Raw genomic sequence first — 16,249 nt, 5'->3', positions numbered from 1 at the left:
AATTGAACAGCTGCTGTCAACGGCCATTCTAAGCTGAATGTGCCTGCTCTCGTCAGATCGCAGCAGCAATGCAGCTTAAGGCTTGGCAAGTACCAGCATGGGAGACTGGCTGGGAATCCCAAGTTCTGTTGACCTTTTTGAACCTGAAAATTGTGTTAGTTTCTCTATGAGATAGTAAAAGAAGGTTCAAATTGAACAGCTGCTGTCAACGGCCATTCTAAGCTGAATGTGCCTGCTCTCGTCAGATCGCAGCAACAATGCAGCTTAAGGCTTGGCAAGTACAAGCATGGGAGACTGGCTGGGAATACCAAGTTCCGTTGACCTTTTTGAACCTGAAAATTGTTAGTTTCTCTGTCAAAGATGGTAAAAGAAGGTTCAAATTGAACAGCTGCTGTCGACGGCCATTCTAAGCTGAATGTGCCTGCTCTCGTCAGATCGCAGCAGCAATGCAGCTTAAGGCTTGGCAAGTACCAGCATGGGAGACTGGCTGGGAATCCCAAGTTCCGTTGACCTTTTTGAACCTGAAAATTGTGTTAGTTTCTCTATGAGATAGTAAAAGAAAGTAGAAATTAGGCAGATGCTGTCAACGGCCATTCTAAGCTGAATGTGCCTGCTCTCGTCAGATCGCAGCAGCAATGCAGCTTAAGGCTTGGCAAGTACCAGCATGGGAGACTGGCTGGGAATCCCAAGTTCTGTTGACCTTTTTGAACCTGAAAATTGTGTTAGTTTCTCTATGAGATAGTAAAAGAAGGTTCAAATTGAACAGCTGCTATCAACGGCCATTCTAAGCTGAATGTGCCTGCTCTCATCAGATCGCAGCAGCTTAAGGCTTGGCAAGTACCAGCATGGGAGACTGGCTGGGAATCCCAAGTTCCGTTGACCTTTTTGAACCTGAAAATGTGTTAGTTTCTCTATGAGATAGTAAAAGAAGGTTCAAATTGAACAGCTGCTGTCAACGGCCATTCTAAGCTGAATGTGCCTGATCTCGTCAGATCGCAGCAGCAATGCAGCTTAAGGCTTGGCAAGTACCAGCATGGGAGACTGGCTGGGAATCCCAAGTTCCGTTGACCTTTTTGAACCTGAAAATTGTGTTAGTTTCTCTATGAGATAGTAAAAGAAGGTTCAAATTGAACAGCTGCTGTCAACAGCCATTCTAAGCTGAATGTGCCTGCTCTCGTCAGATCGCAGCAGCTTAAGGCTTGGCAAGTACCAGCATGGGAGACTGGCTGGGAATCCCAAGTTCCGTTGACCTTTTTGAACCTGAAAATTGTGTTAGTTTCTCTATGAGATAGTAAAAGAAGGTTCAAATTGAACAGCTGCTGTCAACGGCCATTCTAAGCTGAATGTGCCTGCTCTCGTCAGATCGCAGCAGCAATGCAGCTTAAGGCTTGGCAAGTACCAGCATGGGAGACTGGCTGGGAATCCCAAGTTCCGTTGACCTTTTTGAACCTGAAAATTTTGTTAGTTTCTCTATGAGATAGTAAAAGAAGGTTCAAATTGAACAGCTGCTGTCAACGGCCATTCTAAGCTGAATGTGCCTGCTCTCGTCAGATCGCAGCAGCAATGCAGCTTAAGGCTTGGCAAGTACCAGCATGGGAGACTGGCTGGGAATCCCAAGTTCTGTTGACCTTTTTGAACCTGAAAATTGTGTTAGTTTCTCTATGAGATAGTAAAAGAAGGTTCAAATTGAACAGCTGCTGTCAACGGCCATTCTAAGCTGAATGTGCCTGCTCTCATCAGATCGCAGCAGCTTAAGGCTTGGCAAGTACCAGCATGGGAGACTGGCTGGGAATCCCAAGTTCCGTTGACCTTTTTGAACCTGAAAATTGTGTTAGTTTCTCTATGACATAGTAAAAGAAGGTTCAAACTGAACAGCTGCTGTCAACGGCCATTCTAAGCTGAATGTGCCTGCTCTCGTCAGATCGCAGCAGCAATGCAGCTTAAGGCTTGGCAAGTAACAGCATGGGAGACTGGCTGGGAATCCCAAGTTCTGTTGACCTTTTTGAACCTGAAAATTGTGTTAGTTTCTCTATGAGATAGTAAAAGAAGGTTCAAATTGAACAGCTGCTGTCAACGGCCATTCTAAGCTGAATGTGCCTGCTCTCATCAGATCGCAGCAGCATTGCAGCTTAAGGCTTGGCAAGTACCAGCATGGGAGACTGGCTGGGAATCCCAAGTTCTGTTGACCTTTTTGAACCTGAAAATTGTGTTAGTTTCTCTATGAGATAGTAAAAGAAGGTTCAAATTGAACAGCTGCTGTCAACGGCCATTCTAAGCTGAATGTGCCTGCTCTCGTCAGATCGCAGCAGCAATGCAGCTTAAGGCTTGGCAAGTACCAGCATGGGAGACTGGCTGGGAATCCCAAGTTCCGTTGACCTTTTTGAACCTGAAAATTGTGTTAGTTTCTCTATGAGATAGTAAAAGAAAGTAGAAATTAGGCAGCTGCTGTCAATGGCCATTCTAAGCTGAATGTGCCTGCTCTCGTCAGATCGCAGCAGCAATGCAGCTTAAGGCTTGGCAAGTACCAGCATGGGAGACTGGCTGGGAATCCCAAGTTCCGTTGACCTTTTTGAACCTGAAAATGTGTTAGTTTCTCTATGAGATAGTAAAAGAAGGTTCAAATTGAACAGCTGCTGTCAACGGCCATTCTAAGCTGAATGTGCCTGATCTCGTCAGATCGCAGCAGCAATGCAGCTTAAGGCTTGGCAAGTACCAGCATGGGAGACTGGCTGGGAATCCCAAGTTCCGTTGACCTTTTTGAACCTGAAAATTGTGTTAGTTTCTCTATGAGATAGTAAAAGAAGGTTCAAATTGAACAGCTGCTGTCAACAGCCATTCTAAGCTGAATGTGCCTGCTCTCGTCAGATCGCAGCAGCTTAAGGCTTGGCAAGTACCAGCATGGGAGACTGGCTGGGAATCCCAAGTTCCGTTGACCTTTTTGAACCTGAAAATTGTGTTAGTTTCTCTATGAAATAGTAAAAGAAGGTTCAAATTGAACAGCTGCTGTCAACGGCCATTCTAAGCTGAATGTGCCTGCTCTCGTCAGATCGCAGCAGCAATGCAGCTTAAGGCTTGGCAAGTACCAGCATGGGAGACTGGCTGGGAATCCCAAGTTCTGTTGACCTTTTTGAACCTGAAAATTGTGTTAGTTTCTCTATGGGATAGTAAAAGAAGGTTCAAATTGAACAGCTGCTGTCAACGGCCATTCTAAGCTGAATGTGCCTGCTCTCGTCAGATCGCAGCAGCAATGCAACTTAAGGCTTGGCAAGTACCAGCATGGGAGACTGGCTGGAAATCCCAAGTTCTGTTGACCTTTTTGAATCTGAAAATTGTGTTAGTTTTTCTATGAGATAGTAAAAGAAAGTTCAAATTGAACAGCTGCTGTCAACGGCCATTCTAAGCTGAATGTGCCTGCTCTCGTCAGATCGCAGCAGCAATGCAGCTTAAGGCTTGGCAAGTACCAGCATGGGAGACTGGCTGGGAATCCCAAGTTCTGTTGACCTTTTTGAACCTGAAAATTGTGTTAGTTTCTCTATGAGATAGTAAAAGAAGGTTCAAATTGAACAGCTGCTGTCAACGGCCATTCTAAGCTGAATGTGCCTGCTCTCGTCAGATCGCAGCAACAATGCAGCTTAAGGCTTGGCAAGTACAAGCATGGGAGACTGGCTGGGAATACCAAGTTCCGTTGACCTTTTTGAACCTGAAAATTGTTAGTTTCTCTGTCAAAGATGGTAAAAGAAGGTTCAAATTGAACAGCTGCTGTCAACGGCCATTCTAAGCTGAATGTGCCTGCTCTCGTCAGATCGCAGCAGCAATGCAGCTTAAGGCTTGGCAAGTACCAGCATGGGAGACTGGCTGGGAATCCCAAGTTCCGTTGACCTTTTTGAACCTGAAAATTGTGTTAGTTTCTCTATGAGATAGTAAAAGAAAGTAGAAATTAGGCAGATGCTGTCAACGGCCATTCTAAGCTGAATGTGCCTGCTCTCGTCAGATCGCAGCAGCAATGCAGCTTAAGGCTTGGCAAGTACCAGCATGGGAGACTGGCTGGGAATCCCAAGTTCTGTTGACCTTTTTGAACCTGAAAATTGTGTTAGTTTCTCTATGAGATAGTAAAAGAAGGTTCAAATTGAACAGCTGCTGTCAACGGCCATTCTAAGCTGAATGTGCCTGCTCTCATCAGATCGCAGCAGCTTAAGGCTTGGCAAGTACCAGCATGGGAGACTGGCTGGGAATCCCAAGTTCCGTTGACCTTTTTGAACCTGAAAATGTGTTAGTTTCTCTATGAGATAGTAAAAGAAGGTTCAAATTGAACAGCTGCTGTCAACGGCCATTCTAAGCTGAATGTGCCTGATCTCGTCAGATCGCAGCAGCAATGCAGCTTAAGGCTTGGCAAGTACCAGCATGGGAGACTGGCTGGGAATCCCAAGTTCCGTTGACCTTTTTGAACCTGAAAATTGTGTTAGTTTCTCTATGAGATAGTAAAAGAAGGTTCAAATTGAACAGCTGCTGTCAACAGCCATTCTAAGCTGAATGTGCCTGCTCTCGTCAGATCGCAGCAGCTTAAGGCTTGGCAAGTACCAGCATGGGAGACTGGCTGGGAATCCCAAGTTCCGTTGACCTTTTTGAACCTGAAAATTGTGTTAGTTTCTCTATGAGATAGTAAAAGAAGGTTCAAATTGAACAGCTGCTGTCAACGGCCATTCTAAGCTGAATGTGCCTGCTCTCGTCAGATCGCAGCAGCAATGCAGCTTAAGGCTTGGCAAGTACCAGCATGGGAGACTGGCTGGGAATCCCAAGTTCCGTTGACCTTTTTGAACCTGAAAATTTTGTTAGTTTCTCTATGAGATAGTAAAAGAAGGTTCAAATTGAACAGCTGCTGTCAACGGCCATTCTAAGCTGAATGTGCCTGCTCTCGTCAGATCGCAGCAGCAATGCAGCTTAAGGCTTGGCAAGTACCAGCATGGGAGACTGGCTGGGAATCCCAAGTTCTGTTGACCTTTTTGAACCTGAAAATTGTGTTAGTTTCTCTATGAGATAGTAAAAGAAGGTTCAAATTGAACAGCTGCTGTCAACGGCCATTCTAAGCTGAATGTGCCTGCTCTCATCAGATCGCAGCAGCTTAAGGCTTGGCAAGTACCAGCATGGGAGACTGGCTGGGAATCCCAAGTTCCGTTGACCTTTTTGAACCTGAAAATTGTGTTAGTTTCTCTATGACATAGTAAAAGAAGGTTCAAACTGAACAGCTGCTGTCAACGGCCATTCTAAGCTGAATGTGCCTGCTCTCGTCAGATCGCAGCAGCAATGCAGCTTAAGGCTTGGCAAGTAACAGCATGGGAGACTGGCTGGGAATCCCAAGTTCTGTTGACCTTTTTGAACCTGAAAATTGTGTTAGTTTCTCTATGAGATAGTAAAAGAAGGTTCAAATTGAACAGCTGCTGTCAACGGCCATTCTAAGCTGAATGTGCCTGCTCTCATCAGATCGCAGCAGCATTGCAGCTTAAGGCTTGGCAAGTACCAGCATGGGAGACTGGCTGGGAATCCCAAGTTCTGTTGACCTTTTTGAACCTGAAAATTGTGTTAGTTTCTCTATGAGATAGTAAAAGAAGGTTCAAATTGAACAGCTGCTGTCAACGGCCATTCTAAGCTGAATGTGCCTGCTCTCGTCAGATCGCAGCAGCAATGCAGCTTAAGGCTTGGCAAGTACCAGCATGGGAGACTGGCTGGGAATCCCAAGTTCCGTTGACCTTTTTGAACCTGAAAATTGTGTTAGTTTCTCTATGAGATAGTAAAAGAAAGTAGAAATTAGGCAGCTGCTGTCAATGGCCATTCTAAGCTGAATGTGCCTGCTCTCGTCAGATCGCAGCAGCAATGCAGCTTAAGGCTTGGCAAGTACCAGCATGGGAGACTGGCTGGGAATCCCAAGTTCTGTTGACCTTTTTGAACCTGAAAATTGTGTTAGTTTCTCTATGAGATAGTAAAAGAAGGTTCAAATTGAACAGCTGCTGTCAACGGCCATTCTAAGCTGAATGTGCCTGCTCTCATCAGATCGCAGCAGCTTAAGGCTTGGCAAGTACCAGCATGGGAGACTGGCTGGGAATCCCAAGTTCCGTTGACCTTTTTGAACCTGAAAATGTGTTAGTTTCTCTATGAGATAGTAAAAGAAGGTTCAAATTGAACAGCTGCTGTCAACGGCCATTCTAAGCTGAATGTGCCTGATCTCGTCAGATCGCAGCAGCAATGCAGCTTAAGGCTTGGCAAGTACCAGCATGGGAGACTGGCTGGGAATCCCAAGTTCCGTTGACCTTTTTGAACCTGAAAATTGTGTTAGTTTCTCTATGAGATAGTAAAAGAAGGTTCAAATTGAACAGCTGCTGTCAACAGCCATTCTAAGCTGAATGTGCCTGCTCTCGTCAGATCGCAGCAGCTTAAGGCTTGGCAAGTACCAGCATGGGAGACTGGCTGGGAATCCCAAGTTCCGTTGACCTTTTTGAACCTGAAAATTGTGTTAGTTTCTCTATGAAATAGTAAAAGAAGGTTCAAATTGAACAGCTGCTGTCAACGGCCATTCTAAGCTGAATGTGCCTGCTCTCGTCAGATCGCAGCAGCAATGCAGCTTAAGGCTTGGCAAGTACCAGCATGGGAGACTGGCTGGGAATCCCAAGTTCTGTTGACCTTTTTGAACCTGAAAATTGTGTTAGTTTCTCTATGGGATAGTAAAAGAAGGTTCAAATTGAACAGCTGCTGTCAACGGCCATTCTAAGCTGAATGTGCCTGCTCTCGTCAGATCGCAGCAGCAATGCAACTTAAGGCTTGGCAAGTACCAGCATGGGAGACTGGCTGGAAATCCCAAGTTCTGTTGACCTTTTTGAATCTGAAAATTGTGTTAGTTTTTCTATGAGATAGTAAAAGAAAGTTCAAATTGAACAGCTGCTGTCAACGGCCATTCTAAGCTGAATGTGCCTGCTCTCGTCAGATCGCAGCAGCAATGCAGCTTAAGGCTTGGCAAGTACCAGCATGGGAGACTGGCTGGGAATCCCAAGTTCTGTTGACCTTTTTGAACCTGAAAATTGTGTTAGTTTCTCTATGAGATAGTAAAAGAAGGTTCAAATTGAACAGCTGCTGTCAACGGCCATTCTAAGCTGAATGTGCCTGCTCTCGTCAGATCGCAGCAACAATGCAGCTTAAGGCTTGGCAAGTACAAGCATGGGAGACTGGCTGGGAATACCAAGTTCCGTTGACCTTTTTGAACCTGAAAATTGTTAGTTTCTCTGTCAAAGATGGTAAAAGAAGGTTCAAATTGAACAGCTGCTGTCAACGGCCATTCTAAGCTGAATGTGCCTGCTCTCGTCAGATCGCAGCAGCAATGCAGCTTAAGGCTTGGCAAGTACCAGCATGGGAGACTGGCTGGGAATCCCAAGTTCCGTTGACCTTTTTGAACCTGAAAATTGTGTTAGTTTCTCTATGAGATAGTAAAAGAAAGTAGAAATTAGGCAGCTGCTGTCAACGGCCATTCTAAGCTGAATGTGCCTGCTCTCGTCAGATCGCAGCAGCAATGCAGCTTAAGGCTTGGCAAGTACCAGCATGGGAGACTGGCTGGGAATCCCAAGTTCTGTTGACCTTTTTGAACCTGAAAATTGTGTTAGTTTCTCTATGAGATAGTAAAAGAAGGTTCAAATTGAACAGCTGCTGTCAACGGCCATTCTAAGCTGAATGTGCCTGCTCTCATCAGATCGCAGCAGCTTAAGGCTTGGCAAGTACCAGCATGGGAGACTGGCTGGGAATCCCAAGTTCCGTTGACCTTTTTGAACCTGAAAATGTGTTAGTTTCTCTATGAGATAGTAAAAGAAGGTTCAAATTGAACAGCTGCTGTCAACGGCCATTCTAAGCTGAATGTGCCTGATCTCGTCAGATCGCAGCAGCAATGCAGCTTAAGGCTTGGCAAGTACCAGCATGGGAGACTGGCTGGGAATCCCAAGTTCCGTTGACCTTTTTGAACCTGAAAATTGTGTTAGTTTCTCTATGAGATAGTAAAAGAAGGTTCAAATTGAACAGCTGCTGTCAACAGCCATTCTAAGCTGAATGTGCCTGCTCTCGTCAGATCGCAGCAGCTTAAGGCTTGGCAAGTACCAGCATGGGAGACTGGCTGGGAATCCCAAGTTCCGTTGACCTTTTTGAACCTGAAAATTGTGTTAGTTTCTCTATGAAATAGTAAAAGAAGGTTCAAATTGAACAGCTGCTGTCAACGGCCATTCTAAGCTGAATGTGCCTGCTCTCGTCAGATCGCAGCAGCAATGCAGCTTAAGGCTTGGCAAGTACCAGCATGGGAGACTGGCTGGGAATCCCAAGTTCTGTTGACCTTTTTGAACCTGAAAATTGTGTTAGTTTCTCTATGGGATAGTAAAAGAAGGTTCAAATTGAACAGCTGCTGTCAACGGCCATTCTAAGCTGAATGTGCCTGCTCTCGTCAGATCGCAGCAGCAATGCAACTTAAGGCTTGGCAAGTACCAGCATGGGAGACTGGCTGGAAATCCCAAGTTCTGTTGACCTTTTTGAATCTGAAAATTGTGTTAGTTTTTCTATGAGATAGTAAAAGAAAGTTCAAATTGAACAGCTGCTGTCAACGGCCATTCTAAGCTGAATGTGCCTGCTCTCGTCAGATCGCAGCAGCAATGCAGCTTAAGGCTTGGCAAGTACCAGCATGGGAGACTGGCTGGGAATCCCAAGTTCTGTTGACCTTTTTGAACCTGAAAATTGTGTTAGTTTCTCTATGAGATAGTAAAAGAAGGTTCAAATTGAACAGCTGCTGTCAACGGCCATTCTAAGCTGAATGTGCCTGCTCTCGTCAGATCGCAGCAACAATGCAGCTTAAGGCTTGGCAAGTACAAGCATGGGAGACTGGCTGGGAATACCAAGTTCCGTTGACCTTTTTGAACCTGAAAATTGTTAGTTTCTCTGTCAAAGATGGTAAAAGAAGGTTCAAATTGAACAGCTGCTGTCAACGGCCATTCTAAGCTGAATGTGCCTGCTCTCGTCAGATCGCAGCAGCAATGCAGCTTAAGGCTTGGCAAGTACCAGCATGGGAGACTGGCTGGGAATCCCAAGTTCCGTTGACCTTTTTGAACCTGAAAATTGTGTTAGTTTCTCTATGAGATAGTAAAAGAAAGTAGAAATTAGGCAGCTGCTGTCAACGGCCATTCTAAGCTGAATGTGCCTGCTCTCGTCAGATCGCAGCAGCAATGCAGCTTAAGGCTTGGCAAGTACCAGCATGGGAGACTGGCTGGGAATCCCAAGTTCTGTTGACCTTTTTGAACCTGAAAATTGTGTTAGTTTCTCTATGAGATAGTAAAAGAAGGTTCAAATTGAACAGCTGCTGTCAACGGCCATTCTAAGCAAAATGTGCCTGCTCTCATCAGATCGCAGCAGCTTAAGGCTTGGCAAGTACCAGCATGGGAGACTGGCTGGGAATCCCAAGTTCCGTTGACCTTTTTGAACCTGAAAATGTGTTAGTTTCTCTATGAGATAGTAAAAGAAGGTTCAAATTGAACAGCTGCTGTCAACGGCCATTCTAAGCTGAATGTGCCTGATCTCGTCAGATCGCAGCAGCAATGCAGCTTAAGGCTTGGCAAGTACCAGCATGGGAGACTGGCTGGGAATCCCAAGTTCCGTTGACCTTTTTGAACCTCAAAATTGTGTTAGTTTCTCTATGAGATAGTAAAAGAAGGTTCAAATTGAACAGCTGCTGTCAACAGCCATTCTAAGCTGAATGTGCCTGCTCTCGTCAGATCGCAGCAGCTTAAGGCTTGGCAAGTACCAGCATGGGAGACTGGCTGGGAATCCCAAGTTCCGTTGACCTTTTTGAACCTGAAAATTGTGTTAGTTTCTCTATGAAATAGTAAAAGAAGGTTCAAATTGAACAGCTGCTGTCAACGGCCATTCTAAGCTGAATGTGCCTGCTCTCGTCAGATCGCAGCAGCAATGCAGCTTAAGGCTTGGCAAGTACCAGGATGGGAGACTGGCTGGGAATCCCAAGTTCTGTTGACCTTTTTGAACCTGAAAATTGTGTTAGTTTCTCTATGGGATAGTAAAAGAAGGTTCAAATTGAACAGCTGCTGTCAACGGCCATTCTAAGCTGAATGTGCCTGCTCTCGTCAGATCGCAGCAGCAATGCAACTTAAGGCTTGGCAAGTACCAGCATGGGAGACTGGCTGGAAATCCCAAGTTCTGTTGACCTTTTTGAATCTGAAAATTGTGTTAGTTTTTCTATAAGATAGTAAAAGAAAGTTCAAATTGAACAGCTGCTGTCAACGGCCATTCTAAGCTGAATGTGCCTGCTCTCGTCAGATCGCAGCAGCAATGCAGCTTAAGGCTTGGCAAGTACCAGCATGGGAGACTGGCTGGGAATCCCAAGTTCTGTTGACCTTTTTGAACCTGAAAATTGTGTTAGTTTCTCTATGAGATAGTAAAAGAAGGTTCAAACTGAACAGCTGCTGTCAACGGCCATTCTAAGCTGAATGTGCCTGCTCTCGTCAGATTGCAGCATCAATGCAGCTTAAGGCTTGGCAAGTACCAGCATGGGAGACTGGCTGGGAACCCCAAGTTCTGTTGACCTTTTTGAACCTGAAAATTGTTAGTTTCTCTGTCAAAGATGGTAAAAGAAGGTTCAAATTGAACAGCTGCTGTCAATTTCCATTCTAAGCTGAATGTGCCTGCTCTCATCAGATCGCAGCAGCAATGCAGCTTAAGGCTTGGCAAGTACCAGCATGGGAGACTGGCTGGGAATCCCAAGTTCCGTTGACCTTTTTGAACCTGAAAATTGTGTTAGTTTCTCTATGAGATAGTAAAAGAAGGTTCAAATTGAACAGCTGCTGTCAACGGCCATTCTAAGCTGAATGTGCCTGCTCTCGTCAGATGGCAGCAGCAATGCAGCTTAAGGCTTGGCAAGTACCAGCATGGGAGACAGGCTGGGAATCCCAAGTTCCGTTGACCTTTTTGAACCTGAAAATTGTGTTAGTTTCTCTATGAGATAGTCAAAGAAGGTTCAAACTGAACAGCTGCTGTCAACGGCCATTCTAAGCTGAATGTGCCTGCTCTCGTCAGATCGCAGCAGCAATGCAGCTTAAGGCTTGGCAAGTAACAGCATGGGAGACTGGCTGGGAATCCCAAGTTCCGTTGACCTTTTTGAACCTGAAAATTGTGTTAGTTTCTCTATGAGATAGTAAAAGAAGGTTCAAATTGAACAGCTGCTGTCAACGGCCATTCTAAGCTGAATGTGCCTGCTCTCGTCAGATCGCAGCAGCAATGCAGCTTAAGGCTTGGCAAGTACCAGCATGGGAGACTGGCTGGGAATCCCAAGTTCTGTTGACCTTTTTGAACCTGAAAATTGTGTTAGTTTCTCTATGAGATAGTAAAAGAAGGTTCAAATTGAACAGCTGCTGTCAACGGCCATTCTAAGCTGAATGTGCCTGCTCTCGTCAGATCGCAGCAGCTTAAGGCTTGGCAAGTACCAGCATGGGAGACTGGCTGGGAATCCCAAGTTCCGTTGACCTTTTTGAACCTGAAAATTGTGTTAGTTTCTCTATGAGATAGTCAAAGAAGGTTCAAACTGAACAGCTGCTGTCAACGGCCATTCTAAGCTGAATGTGCCTGCTCTCGTCAGATCGCAGCAGCAATGCAGCTTAAGGCTTGGCAAGTAACAGCATGGGAGACTGGCTGGGAATCCCAAGTTCCGTTGACCTTTTTGAACCTGAAAATTGTGTTAGTTTCTCTATGAGATAGTAAAAGAAGGTTCAAATTGAACAGCTGCTGTCAACGGCCATTCTAAGCTGAATGTGCCTGCTCTCGTCAGATCGCAGCAGCAATGCAGCTTAAGGCTTGGCAAGTACCAGCATGGGAGACTGGCTGGGAATCCCAAGTTCTGTTGACCTTTTTGAACCTGAAAATTGTGTTAGTTTCTCTATGAGATAGTAAAAGAAGGTTCAAATTGAACAGCTGCTGTCAACGGCCATTCTAAGCTGAATGTGCCTGCTCTCGTCAGATCGCAGCAGCTTAAGGCTTGGCAAGTACCAGCATGGGAGACTGGCTGGGAATCCCAAGTTCCGTTGACCTTTTTGAACCTGAAAATTGTGTTAGTTTCTCTATGAGATAGTAAAAGAAGGTTCAAATTGAACAGCTGCTGTCAACGGCCATTCTAAGCTGAATGTGCCTGCTCTCGTCAGATCGCAGCATCAATGCAGCTTAAGGCTTGGCAAGTACCAGCATGGGAGACTGGCTGGGAATCCCAAGTTCCGTTGACCTTTTTGAACCTGAAAATTGTGTTAGTTTCTCTATGAGATAGTAAAAGAAGGTTCAAATTGAACAGCTGCTGTCAACGGCCATTCTAAGCTGAATGTGCCTGCTCTCGTCAGATCGCAGCAGCAATGCAGCTTAAGGCTTGGCAAGTACCAGCATGGGAGACTGGCTGGGAATCCCAAGTTCCGTTGACCTTTTTGAACCTGAAAATTGTTAGTTTCTCTGTCAAAGATGGTAAAAGAAGGTTCAAATTGAACAGCTGCTGTCAACGGCCATTCTAAGCTGAATGTGCCTGCTCTCGTCAGATCGCAACAGCAATGTAGCTTAAGGCTTGGCAAGTACCAGCATGGGAGACTGGCTGGGAATCCCAAGTTCCGTTGACCTTTTTGAACCTGAAAATTGTGTTAGTTTCTCTATGAGATAGTAAAAGAAGGTTCAAACTGAACAGCTGCTGTCAACGGCCATTCTAAGCTGAATGTGCCTGCTCTCGTCAGATCGCAGCAGCATTGCAGCTTAAGGCTTGGCAAGTACCAGCATGGGAGACTGGCTGGGAATCCCAAGTTCTATTGACCTTTTTGAACCTGAAAATTGTGTTAGTTTCTCTATGAGATAGTAAAAGAAGGTTCAAATTGAACAGCTGCTGTCAACGGCCATTCTAAGCTGAATGCGCGTGCTCTTGTCGGATCACAGCAGCGATGCAGCTTAAGGCTTGGCAAGTACCAGCATGGGAGACTGGCTGCGAATCCCAAGTTCCGTTGACCTTTTTGAACCTGAAAATTGTGTTAGTTTCTCTATGAGATAGTAAAAGAAGGTTCAAACTGAACAGCTGCTGTCAACGGCCATTCTAAGCTGAATGTGCCTGCTCTCGTCAGATCGCAGCATCAATGCAGCTTAAGGCTTGGCAAGTACCAGCATGGGAGACTGGCTGGGAATCCCAAGTTCCGTTGACCTTTTTGAACCTGAAAATTGTGTTAGTTTCTCTATGAGATAGTAAAAGAAGGTTCAAATTGAACAGCTGCTGTCAACGGCCATTCTAAGCTGAATGTGCCTGCTCTCGTCAGATCGCAGCAGCAATGCAGCTTAAGGCTTGGCAAGTACCAGCATGGGAGACTGGCTGGGAATCCCAAGTTCCGTTGACCTTTTTGAACCTGAAAATTGTGTTAGTTTCTCTATGAGATAGTAAAAGAAAGTAGAAATTAGGCAGCTGCTGTCAACGGCCATTCTAAGCTGAATGTGCCTGCTCTCGTCAGATCGCAGCAGCAATGCAGCTTAAGGCTTGGCAAGTACCAGCAATGGAGACTGGCTGGGAATCCCAAGTTCTGTTGACCTTTTTGAACCTGAAAATTGTGTTAGTTTCTCTATGAGATAGTAAAAGAAGGTTCAAATTGAACAGCTGCTGTCAACGGCCATTCTAAGCTGAATGTGCCTGCTCTCATCAGATCGCAGCAGCTTAAGGCTTGGCAAGTACCAGCATGGGAGACTGGCTGGGAATCCCAAGTTCCGTTGACCTTTTTGAACCTGAAAATTGTGTTAGTTTCTCTATGAGATAGTAAAAGAAGGTTCAAACTGAACAGCTGCTGTCAACGGCCATTCTAAGCTGAATGTGCCTGCTCTCGTCAGATCGCAGCAGCAATGCAGCTTAAGGCTTGGCAAGTACCAGCATGGGAGACTGGCTGGGAATCCCAAGTTCCGTTGACCTTTTTGAACCTGAAAATTGTGTTAGTTTCTCTATGAGATAGTAAAAGAAGGTTCAAATTGAACAGCTGCTGTCAACAGCCATTCTAAGCTGAATGTGCCTGCTCTCGTCAGATCGCAGCAGCTTAAGGCTTGGCAAGTACCAGCATGGGAGACTGGCTGGGAATCCCAAGTTCCGTTGACCTTTTTGAACCTGAAAATTGTGTTAGTTTCTCTATGAGATAGTAAAAGAAGGTTCAAATTGAACAGCTGCTGTCAACGGCCATTCTAAGCTGAATGTGCCTGCTCTCGTCAGATCGCAGCAGCAATGCAGCTTAAGGCTTGGCAAGTACCAGCATGGGAGACTGGCTGGGAATCCCAAGTTCCGTTGACCTTTTTGAACCTGAAAATTGTGTTAGTTTCTCTATGAGATAGTAAAAGAAAGTAGAAATTAGGCAGCTGCTGTCAACGGCCATTCTAAGCTGAATGTGCCTGCTCTCGTCAGATCGCAGCAGCAATGCAGCTTAAGGCTTGGCAAGTACCAGCATGGGAGACTGGCTGGGAATCCCAAGTTCTGTTGACCTTTTTGAACCTGAAAATTGTGTTAGTTTCTCTATGAGATAGTAAAAGAAGGTTCAAATTGAACAGCTGCTGTCAACGGCCATTCTAAGCTGAATGTGCCTGCTCTCATCAGATCGCAGCAGCTTAAGGCTTGGCAAGTACCAGCATGGGAGACTGGCTGGGAATCCCAAGTTCCGTTGACCTTTTTGAACCTGAAAATTGTGTTAGTTTCTCTATGAGATAGTAAAAGAAGGTTCAAACTGAACAGCTGCTGTCAACGGCCATTCTAAGCTGAATGTGCCTGCTCTCGTCAGATCGCAGCAGCAATGCAGCTTAAGGCTTGGCAAGTACCAGCATGGGAGACTGGCTGGGAATCCCAAGTTCCGTTGACCTTTTTGAACCTGAAAATTGTGTTAGTTTCTCTATGAGATAGTAAAAGAAGGTTCAAATTGAACAGCTGCTGTCAACAGCCATTCTAAGCTGAATGTGCCTGCTCTCGTCAGATCGCAGCAGCTTAAGGCTTGGCAAGTACCAGCATGGGAGACTGGCTGGGAATCCCAAGTTCCGTTCACCTTTTTGAACCTGAAAATTGTGTTAGTTTCTCTATGAGATAGTAAAAGAAGGTTCAAATTGAACAGCTGCTGTCAACAGCCATTCTAAGCTGAATGTGCCTGCTCTCCTCAGATCGCAGCAGCTTAAGGCTTGGCAAGTACCAGCATGGGAGACTGGCTGGGAATCCCAAGTTCCGTTGACCTTTTTGAACCTGAAAATTGTGTTAGTTTCTCTATGAGATAGTAAAAGAAGGTTCAAATTGAACAGCTGCTGTCAACGGCCATTCTAAGCTGAATGTGCCTGCTTTCGTCAGATCGCAGTAGCAATGCAGCTTAAGGCTTGGCAAGTACCAGCATGGGAGACTGGCTGGGAATCCCAAGTTCCGTTGACCTTTTTGAACCTGAAAATTGTGTTAGTTTCTCTATGGGATAGTAAAAGAAGGTTCAAATTGAACAGCTGGTGTCAACGGCCATTCTAAGCTGAATGTGCCTGCTCTCGTCAGATCGCAGCAGCAATGCAGCTTAAGGCTTGGCAAGTACCAGCATGGGAGACTGGCTGGAAATCCCAAGTTCTGTTGACCTTTTTGAATCTGAAAATTGTGTTAGTTTTTCTATGAGATAGTAAAAGAAAGTTCAAATTGAACAGCTGCTGTCAACGGCCATTCTAAGCTGAATGTGCCTGCTCTCGTCAGATCGCAGCAGCAATGCAGCTTAAGGCTTGGCAAGTACCAGCATGGGAGACTGGCTGGGAATCCCAAGTTCTGTTGACCTTTTTGAACCTGAAAATTGTGTTAGTTTCTCTATGAGATAGTAAAAGAAGGTTCAAATTGAACAGCTGCTGTCAACGGCCATTCTAAGCTGAATGTGCCTGCTCTCGTCAGATCGCAGCAGCATTGCAGCTTAAGGCTTGGCAAGTACCAGCATGGGAGACTGGCTGGGAATCCCAAGTTCTATTGACCTTTTTGAACCTGAAAATTGTGTTAGTTTCTCTATGAGATAGTAAAAGAAGGTTCAAATTGAACAGCTGCTGTCAACGGCCATTCTAAGCTGAATGCGCGTGCTCTTGTCGGATCACAGCAGCGATGCAGCTTAAGGCTTGGCAAGTACCAGCATGGGAGACTGGCTGCGAATCCCAAGTTCCGTTGACCTTTTTGAACCTGAAAATTGTGTTAGTT

General features: G+C 45.4%; 34 pseudogenes; all 34 read left to right on the top strand.

Annotated features, from left to right (window-relative positions):
- Positions 1-15: 15 nt before the first annotated feature.
- On the top strand, positions 16-134 carry LOC140080595 (5S ribosomal RNA; annotated as a pseudogene).
- Positions 135-204: 70 nt separating this feature from the next.
- Positions 205-323, top strand: LOC140083393 (5S ribosomal RNA; annotated as a pseudogene).
- Positions 324-393: 70 nt separating this feature from the next.
- LOC140082202 (5S ribosomal RNA) lies at positions 394-512 on the top strand (annotated as a pseudogene).
- A 70-nt stretch (positions 513-582) lies between these two features.
- LOC140080594 (5S ribosomal RNA) lies at positions 583-701 on the top strand (annotated as a pseudogene).
- A 250-nt stretch (positions 702-951) lies between these two features.
- On the top strand, positions 952-1,070 carry LOC140086607 (5S ribosomal RNA; annotated as a pseudogene).
- Positions 1,071-1,321: 251 nt separating this feature from the next.
- On the top strand, positions 1,322-1,440 carry LOC140100090 (5S ribosomal RNA; annotated as a pseudogene).
- A 70-nt stretch (positions 1,441-1,510) lies between these two features.
- On the top strand, positions 1,511-1,629 carry LOC140080593 (5S ribosomal RNA; annotated as a pseudogene).
- Positions 1,630-1,880: 251 nt separating this feature from the next.
- On the top strand, positions 1,881-1,999 carry LOC140092931 (5S ribosomal RNA; annotated as a pseudogene).
- Positions 2,000-2,069: 70 nt separating this feature from the next.
- Positions 2,070-2,188, top strand: LOC140090306 (5S ribosomal RNA; annotated as a pseudogene).
- Positions 2,189-2,258: 70 nt separating this feature from the next.
- LOC140100089 (5S ribosomal RNA) lies at positions 2,259-2,377 on the top strand (annotated as a pseudogene).
- A 70-nt stretch (positions 2,378-2,447) lies between these two features.
- Positions 2,448-2,566, top strand: LOC140082844 (5S ribosomal RNA; annotated as a pseudogene).
- A 69-nt stretch (positions 2,567-2,635) lies between these two features.
- LOC140086606 (5S ribosomal RNA) lies at positions 2,636-2,754 on the top strand (annotated as a pseudogene).
- A 251-nt stretch (positions 2,755-3,005) lies between these two features.
- Positions 3,006-3,124, top strand: LOC140080592 (5S ribosomal RNA; annotated as a pseudogene).
- Positions 3,125-3,194: 70 nt separating this feature from the next.
- On the top strand, positions 3,195-3,313 carry LOC140097628 (5S ribosomal RNA; annotated as a pseudogene).
- Positions 3,314-3,383: 70 nt separating this feature from the next.
- LOC140080591 (5S ribosomal RNA) lies at positions 3,384-3,502 on the top strand (annotated as a pseudogene).
- Positions 3,503-3,572: 70 nt separating this feature from the next.
- On the top strand, positions 3,573-3,691 carry LOC140083392 (5S ribosomal RNA; annotated as a pseudogene).
- A 70-nt stretch (positions 3,692-3,761) lies between these two features.
- On the top strand, positions 3,762-3,880 carry LOC140100088 (5S ribosomal RNA; annotated as a pseudogene).
- A 70-nt stretch (positions 3,881-3,950) lies between these two features.
- Positions 3,951-4,069, top strand: LOC140080590 (5S ribosomal RNA; annotated as a pseudogene).
- Positions 4,070-4,319: 250 nt separating this feature from the next.
- On the top strand, positions 4,320-4,438 carry LOC140086605 (5S ribosomal RNA; annotated as a pseudogene).
- A 251-nt stretch (positions 4,439-4,689) lies between these two features.
- Positions 4,690-4,808, top strand: LOC140100087 (5S ribosomal RNA; annotated as a pseudogene).
- A 70-nt stretch (positions 4,809-4,878) lies between these two features.
- LOC140080589 (5S ribosomal RNA) lies at positions 4,879-4,997 on the top strand (annotated as a pseudogene).
- Positions 4,998-5,248: 251 nt separating this feature from the next.
- Positions 5,249-5,367, top strand: LOC140092929 (5S ribosomal RNA; annotated as a pseudogene).
- Positions 5,368-5,437: 70 nt separating this feature from the next.
- LOC140090305 (5S ribosomal RNA) lies at positions 5,438-5,556 on the top strand (annotated as a pseudogene).
- Positions 5,557-5,626: 70 nt separating this feature from the next.
- On the top strand, positions 5,627-5,745 carry LOC140100085 (5S ribosomal RNA; annotated as a pseudogene).
- Positions 5,746-5,815: 70 nt separating this feature from the next.
- LOC140083768 (5S ribosomal RNA) lies at positions 5,816-5,934 on the top strand (annotated as a pseudogene).
- Positions 5,935-6,184: 250 nt separating this feature from the next.
- On the top strand, positions 6,185-6,303 carry LOC140086604 (5S ribosomal RNA; annotated as a pseudogene).
- Positions 6,304-6,554: 251 nt separating this feature from the next.
- On the top strand, positions 6,555-6,673 carry LOC140080588 (5S ribosomal RNA; annotated as a pseudogene).
- A 70-nt stretch (positions 6,674-6,743) lies between these two features.
- LOC140097627 (5S ribosomal RNA) lies at positions 6,744-6,862 on the top strand (annotated as a pseudogene).
- A 70-nt stretch (positions 6,863-6,932) lies between these two features.
- LOC140080587 (5S ribosomal RNA) lies at positions 6,933-7,051 on the top strand (annotated as a pseudogene).
- Positions 7,052-7,121: 70 nt separating this feature from the next.
- Positions 7,122-7,240, top strand: LOC140083391 (5S ribosomal RNA; annotated as a pseudogene).
- Positions 7,241-7,310: 70 nt separating this feature from the next.
- On the top strand, positions 7,311-7,429 carry LOC140100084 (5S ribosomal RNA; annotated as a pseudogene).
- Positions 7,430-7,499: 70 nt separating this feature from the next.
- LOC140080586 (5S ribosomal RNA) lies at positions 7,500-7,618 on the top strand (annotated as a pseudogene).
- A 620-nt stretch (positions 7,619-8,238) lies between these two features.
- Positions 8,239-8,357, top strand: LOC140080584 (5S ribosomal RNA; annotated as a pseudogene).
- A 1,565-nt stretch (positions 8,358-9,922) lies between these two features.
- LOC140097768 (5S ribosomal RNA) lies at positions 9,923-10,040 on the top strand (annotated as a pseudogene).
- Positions 10,041-16,249: the final 6,209 nt, after the last annotated feature.

This window comes from Engystomops pustulosus, chromosome 9 (assembly GCF_040894005.1).
Source record: "Engystomops pustulosus chromosome 9, aEngPut4.maternal, whole genome shotgun sequence".
NCBI classification, from domain to species: Eukaryota; Metazoa; Chordata; class Amphibia; order Anura; family Leptodactylidae; genus Engystomops; species Engystomops pustulosus.
The sequence above is the reverse complement of the archived record's forward strand: the minus strand, read 5'-3'. Positions and strand labels throughout refer to the sequence as shown.